This window comes from Moschus berezovskii, chromosome X (genome assembly GCF_049115385.1).
Source record: "Moschus berezovskii isolate FMDL1 chromosome X, NW_MosBer_1.0, whole genome shotgun sequence".
In the NCBI taxonomy this organism is placed as follows: Eukaryota; Metazoa; Chordata; class Mammalia; order Artiodactyla; family Moschidae; genus Moschus; species Moschus berezovskii.
In genome coordinates this window covers 118,010,995-118,018,585 of record NC_142488.1, presented here as the reverse complement: position 1 = coordinate 118,018,585, position 7,591 = coordinate 118,010,995, and the positions used below count along the sequence as shown (strand labels likewise).

The 7,591-nt window shown below is 37.6% G+C and overlaps 1 pseudogene; it reads right to left on the bottom strand.

Annotated features, from left to right (window-relative positions):
* Positions 1–1,544: 1,544 nt before the first annotated feature.
* LOC129564011 (betaine--homocysteine S-methyltransferase 1-like) lies at positions 1,545–6,724 on the bottom strand (annotated as a pseudogene).
* Positions 6,725–7,591: the final 867 nt, after the last annotated feature.

The following is a 7,591-nucleotide window of genomic DNA, read 5'->3' as shown; positions in this document are numbered from 1 at the left end:
TAGTTTGATTTAGGCTTTTTCTCTGTTTTCTTTATTTTGGCTGCACTGGGTGTCATGTAGGATCTTAGTTCACTGACCAGGGATTGAACCCACTGGACAACCAAAGAAGTCCTCCCCTATGTTTTCTTTTTTTTAATTGGAAGCTAATTACTTTACAATATTATATTGGTTGGTTTTGCAACATTGACATGAAGGAGTTTTACAGAATCAGGGGCTAAGGGATCTTTTTAATCCACTGCAATTTAATTTTTGTGAGTGGTGGAAGACAGGGATCTAATTTTATCATTTGCATGGAAATATCCAGTTTTCACAATATAATTTACTAAATATAATCCTCTCATTGAGTATTCTTGGCTCAGTTGTCAATTAGTTGACAGTATATGCTTGGGTTTATTTCTGCATTATTGATTCTGTTCCATTGTTCTATGTGTGTGTCTTTATGCCAGTACCATATTGTTTTTATTATTACAGCTTTGTAACATAGTTTAAAATCAGGGAGTGTGATGCTTCCAGCTTAGTTATTCTTTCTCAGAATTGCTTTGGCCATTCATGATCTTTTGTGATTCCATATGAATTTTAGGATTACTTTTCAATTTCTGTGGAAAATGACATTGGATTCATGATAGGGATTGCATTGAACCTATAGATGGCTTTGGGTACTATTAACATTCAAAAAGTCTTAACTCTTTCCAACATGAACATGAGGTCTTTCAATTTACTTGCACCTTCATTTTATTTCATCAACGTCTCATAGTTCTCAGCATATGGATCTTTCAACTCCTTGGTTAAAGTTCTTTCTAAGATTCTTAATGATCTTGATGCTAACTGGGGCTGTGTTCCTTAATTTTACAAACAGTTCACTGTTAATGTGTAGAAATGCAACTAATCTGTATGTTGATTTTGTATTTTTCAACTTTACAGAGTCCAATTATTAGTTCTGATAGCTTTTTGAAAGAGTTTTTAGAATTTTCTTTTTTTTTTAAAGGACTTAACCAGCATATTTTATTAATGAAATAGGACATAAAGGAATGGAATTTAAAAATATTAGAATGGATCACATTTTATTTCAATGGTTGTACATGTGCCTTACCAGGTCATTATATAAATTGTGTTTCTTACTAAGGGCCATTTCCAAAAAGCTTGAAAGTCACTTTCCCATAGCACTTTGTCTGTACTTGTCTGGTTGCTACACCATTTATGAAAGCTCACATCTCATCCTCCTTACCAGCCTGTGAAAATTTTAAAGTAGGACAAATGTCCAAATCATTTTTTTCTTGGCCATAGTGATTTCCTTAATACTGTGTACCTGGTGGATGCTTAGTAAACCTGTTTAAGATTTACTTGCTATTCATTTTGCTTCCAAGTTCTACATACATACTTTTAAAAAATTGTCAAGTGTTATTTATTATTGTTTTGTTCAGTTCCTATCAATCTTGATGATTAGCTGGCATTTGTATAAGCTTTGCCTTTTAACCATCTTTCCCTTAGTTTTGGAACTGTGGCCCAAGCCTAGAGGAAGTCACTAAAAATGGTTTCCATTGAGGCTACTGTGCAGGCTTGAACTTCTGTTTTTCAAAGAGCTCTCTCAGCTGCTGCTCGGTTTTGACTTTTTTCTGCTGCATAAGCTCGGCTGTTCCTTTGGTCACTCCCCAGGTGTCCGGCTTTGACACGGAAGGGTTGTACGGCTTGCCCGAGGCTATCCGAAGATTCTCACAGTATTCCTTCCTGGCCCTGGCTCTAATCCAGGGTTTGGTGTGCATGTCCAAACCACTTCCCCAGCTGCCATGTTTTTCTGAAGCCAGTGGCAAAAATCCCCTCTCTAGGGCCAGCTCCTCTGCAATTGCCCTGATGTGGTAGGGTTCAAATCCACAGCACCCACCTATGTACCTGACCCCCAGGTTGTAGGCCTCTCTGGCATACTTTTGAATATCCCATCTGTTTGCAACTCGGGGTTCCAGTCCAAAGGGGAATTCTGGCAGGTCGATAAATCCCTGCTTGCTGCAGTCAGGAGTGTGGTAGGCCAAGGGCTGACTCATCAGGTGGGCTGTCAGTCCTGCAGCCTCCAAGCCTTCTTTCATGAGCTTCACTGTTTGTCAGCAATTGTGGGGTCAAAATGGCAGTTCACCCCCACGATGGAAGCTCCTCTGTGATCAAGAAGTCCACGTTCTTCTTCATGAAGACTTCTAACTGTTGCTGAAAGACTTTTTTGACTTCAGTTTCATTCTTGCAGCTAAGGTATGAAGGTGTCTGGCTCACTCCCCCTGCTACCAAAGCATCTCCTTCATCAGCCACTTGCTGGGCAATGTCACAAGCAGCTTCATTGACTTTCTGCCCAGATATTTTCTCTGCAACGTAGTTTCCCCTGTTCTTTAGCTTGTCTTCACCAGCATAGAAGGTGAAGGTCTGCTTGACATTCAAGCGAGCTCTGAGGAACTCTTGATGAAGTTGGCAAACTGGGAGAGTGAAAGATATTCTTTGCCATCAGTTTATCAGCCTGTGATGCTTTCAGAAGGCTCTTAGATAAACAATGAAAATATGCGCTTAAATTCCTGGTTGCCTGACATTTGCTCATCCTGGGGGTTAATGAGAGGTGGATATGGAGTCTCTTGCTAGGAAAGATTATCTCTGCCAGCGATGGGGTGAAGGTAAGAGGGAGGTCCTACATAGCAGGAATAATCTCAGAAGTTTTGCCAGGCAAAGAACATGGGGAAGGGCATTCCCTAGAGAGGGAAGAGCCCAAGCAAAGACAAGGAGGCAGGAATAGATTAGAATTTTCTATATATAAGATCATGTCATCTGAAAACAGAAATTTTACTTTAACTTTCCTATTTTGGAGAAGACTCTTGAGAGTCCCTTATACTGCAAGGAGATCCAACCAGTCCATTCTAAAGGAGATCAGTCCTGGGTGTTCATTGGAGGGACTGATGCTAAAGCTGAAACTGCAATACTTTGACCACATCATGCGACGAGTTGACTCACTGGAAAAGACTCTGATGCTGGGAAAGGTTGGGGGCGGGAGAAGAAGGGGATGATGGAGAATGAGATGGCTGGATGGCATCACCGACTCTGTGGACATGAGTTTGAGTGAACTCCGGGAGTTGGTGATGGACAGGGAGGCCTGGCGTGCTGTGATTCATGGGGTCGCAGAGAGTCAGACACGACTGAGCGACTGAACTGAACTGAACTGAACTGATTTATTTTTCTTGCCTAATTGCTCTGGTTAAGACTTCCAGCACTATTTGAATAGTAGTAGTAAGAGTGGGCACCCTATCCTTGGTTCCTGATCTTAAAGGAAAAGTTTTAAATATTTCACCACTGAGAATGAGTAACAGAATTTCAGAAAACATCTACTTCTGCTTCAATGACTACACTAAAGCCTTTGACTGTGTGGATAACAACAAACTGTGGAAAATTCTTCAAGAGATGGGAATACCAGAACACCTTACCTGCCTCCTGAGAAACGTGTATTCAGGACAAGAAGCAACAGTTAGAACTGGACATGGAACAAAGGACTGGTTCCAAATTGGGAAAGGAGAATGCCATGGCTGTATATTGTCACCCTGCTTATTTAACTTATATGCAGAGTACATCATGCTAAATGCTGGGCTGGATGAAGCACAGCTGGAATCAAGATTGCCAGGAGAAATATCAGTAACCTCAGATATGCAGATGACACCATCCTTATGGCAGGAAACAAATAGGAACTAAAGAGTCTCTTGATGAAAATGAAAGAGGAGAGTGAAGAAGCTGGCTTAAAACTCATCATTCAGAAAACTAAGATCACAGCATCCAGTTTCATCACTTCATGGCATATAGATGGGGAAACAATGGAAACAGTGAAAGACTTTATTTTCTTGGGCTCCAAAATCACTGCAGATGGTGACTGCAGCCACACAATTAAAAGACGCTTGCTTATTGGAAGAAAATATATGCCAAGCTGAGACAACGTATTAAAAAGCAGGGATATTACTTTGCCAACAAAGGTCTATCTAGTCAAACCTATGGTTTTTCCAGTGGTCATGTATGAATGTGAGAGTTGGACTATAAAGAAAGCTTAGTACTGAAGAATTGATGCTTTTGAACTGTGGTGTTGGAGAAGACTCTTGAAAGTTCCTTGGACTGCAAGGAGATCCAACCAATCAATCCTAAAGGAATCAGTCCTGAATATTGATTGGAAGGACTGATACTGAAGCTGAAACTCCAATACTTTGGCCACCTGATATGAAGAGCTGACTCATTTGAAAAGGCCCTGTTGATGGGAAATACTGAGGCCAGGAAGAGAAGGGGGAAATAGAGGATAAGATGGTTGGATGGCATCACCGACTCAATGGACATGAGTTTGAGCAAACTCCACAAATTAGTGAATGGCAGGGAAGCCTGGCATGCTGCAGTCCATGGGGCTGCAAAGAGCCAGACATGACCGAGCAACTGAACAACAACAACTGACAACGATGTTGACTTTGGACTTTTCATATATGGCCTTTATTGTGTCGAAGTGTGTTCCTTCTATATCCAATTTGTTAAACATATTTTATCAAAAAAGGATATTATATTCTGTCAAATGCTCTGTCTGCATTTATTGTGATGATCATAAGATTGATATCCTTTATCTTGCTGATGAAATGTATCACATTTATTTTTGTGTTTAACAATCTTTGCATCTCAGGGATAAATCTAAATTGATCATGCTGTATGATCCTTTTAATGGGTTACTTAGTTTGGTGTGCTAGTGTTAAGAATTTTTGAATTGGTATTGATCAGAGATACTGGCTTGTACTTGTTTTGATTTTTGTTAGTGTCTTTATCTGACTTTGGTATGAAGGTAATACTGGCCTCATAAAATGATTCTGAAAGTGCTCCATTCTTTTCAATTTCTTAAGAAAAAGTTTGAGTAAGACTGGTGTTAATTCTTATTTAAATATTCGGTTGAATTCATCTGTGAAGCCATTTGGTCCTGTGGTTTTCTCTGTTGGGAAGGTTTTTATTATTAATTCAATCCCCTAATTATTCATCTGTTCAGATTTTATATTTCTTGATGATTAAATCTTGGTAGGTTGGAGGATTCTAGAAATTTATCAACATATAATTATTTTTAGTAGTCTCTTATGATCCGTTGTATTTCAAGGTATCAGTTAATAAAGTCTCCAATTTCATTTATAGCTTTATTAGTTTGAGTTCTCTCTTTCTTTGTGCACATCTTTTAACTGTTTCTGAATTTTGCTTATTTTTTCAAAAAACTCGGTTTTACAGATGTGTTCTATTATTTTTCTGGTTGCTATTTTATTTATTATTGCTCTGATCTTTGTTATGTCCTTCCTTTTGGTAACTTGGTCTTTGTTCTTTTTCTAGTGCTCTGAGGAATAAAGTTGTATTTTATTTAAAATCATTCTTAAACTTTATGTAGGAATTTATCACTGTAATCTTCCTTCTTTGAACAACTTTTGTTGCTTCTCATACATTTTGGTAGCTTATGTTTCCATTTTCATTTGTTTCAAGATTTAAAAAATTTCCCCTTTCTTCTCTGACCCATTGGTTATTCTGGAGTTTGTTATTTAATTTCCACATGTGTATGAATTCTCTTGTTTTCCTTCTGTTATTGATATCTAGTTTCACATCATTGCAGTTAGAAAAGATACTTTGTAGTAGTTAAAACTTCTTAAATTTGCTAGGCTTTGTTTTGTGACCTTACATATGTTCCATACTGAAGAATGTTCTGTGTGCCCTTGAAAATGTATATTCTACTGCTGTTGGATAGAGTGTTCTGATAATGTTCATTTGGTCTCAAATATAATTCTAGTCTGCTGTTTCCTTAATGATTTTCTGTCTGCATGATCTATCCATTGTTGAAAGTTGGTTATTGAAGAGCAATGTTATCATTGTATTGTTATCTATTTCTCACTTCAGATCTGTAGGTATCTGAGTAATATATTTTGGTACTCTGATGTTGGGTGCATATATATTTACAATTGTACCCTTTTGATGAATTTGCCCTTTTTCATTATACAATGACATTCTTCCCCCTTGTTATAGCTTTTGACTTAAGTCTATTTTGTCAATAAATACAGCTACTCTTGCTTTCTTTTGTTTCCATTTGTGTGGAATATTTTCTTCCACTCCTTCATTTTGATCCCATGAGTGTTCTTAAAGCTAAAATCTCTTGTAAGTAGCACATAATTGGGTCTTATTTTATTATGCATTCAACAACTCTATGCCTTTTGATTGGATAGTTAAACCATTTACAGCTTCAGTAATTTTTGATAAGTAAGAACTTGCTGACGCCATCTTATTAATGTTGTTTCCTGTCTATTTAACAGGTCCTTTGTTTCTTCCTTCCTGTCTTGCTGTCTTTCTTTGTGAACTAATAATTTCCACTGTCGTGTGCTTTGATTTCCTTCTCTTTATCTTTTGTGTATCTACTATAGGTTTTGCTTTGTGATTACCAAGATGCCTTAATAAAATATCTTACAGTTAAAACAATCTACTTTAAGTTGATAATAGCTTAACTTCAATTGCATGCAAATACTCTACCCTTTTACTTCTTCCACATTTTTGATATCTTAATTTATATATTTATATGATGTTGTAGGTGTTGTTCAGTTGTACAGTCATATCCAACTCTCTGTGACCCCATGGACTACAGCATTCCAGGCCTCTCACCATCTTTCAAAGTTTGCTGAAGTTCATATCCACTGTATCGGTGATTGTATACAATGGATACATTCATCTCATCCTCTGATGCCCTCTTCTCCTCCTGTCCTCAATCTTTCCCAGCATCAGGAACTTTTTCAGTGAGTCAGCTATTCGCATCAGATTACCAAAATACTGGAGTTTCAGTTTCAGCATCAGTCCTTGCAATGAGTATTCAGGGTTTATTTCCCTTAAGATTGATTGGTTTGATCTCCTTGCTGTCCAAGGGACTCTCAGGAGTCTTCTCCAGCACCACAGTTTAAAGGTATCAATTCTTTCACACTCTGCCTTCTCTATGGTCCAACTCTCACAAGCATACGTGACCACTGGCAAGACCAAAGCCCTGACTATATACGGACCTTTGACATCACAGTAATGTTTCTGCTTTTCAACACACTGTCTAGGTTTATATAGTGTATCCATTAACACATTAATTAAGCTATACTATTTTAATACGTTTGTCCTTTAGCCTTTATACCCCACTTAAATGATTAACACAATACCATATTACAATAATGGTGTAATCTGAATTTGACTCTATACTTACCTTTACCAGTACGTTTTATATTTTCACGTTTCCATGTTATCAAATAGTGTCATTTCATTTTAGTTTAAGAACATCTTTCAGTATTTTTTGTAACTCAGGTCTAGTGGTGATTAACTTCCTCATCTTTTACTTGCCTGAGAATGTCTGTATTTCTCCTTTATTTATAAAGAACAATTTTGACATATCAAGTATTTTGTGTTGGTAGTTTTGTTTTTCTTTCAGCGTTTAGAATATATCATCCTTCTCTCTTCTGGTTCTTGAATATAATAAGCCTGAGTCATGATGACTTGGTGGGATTTTTAAAACACAAATTGCTAGGCCCCACCACCAGACAATGTTAATTAGATGGGTCTTAAT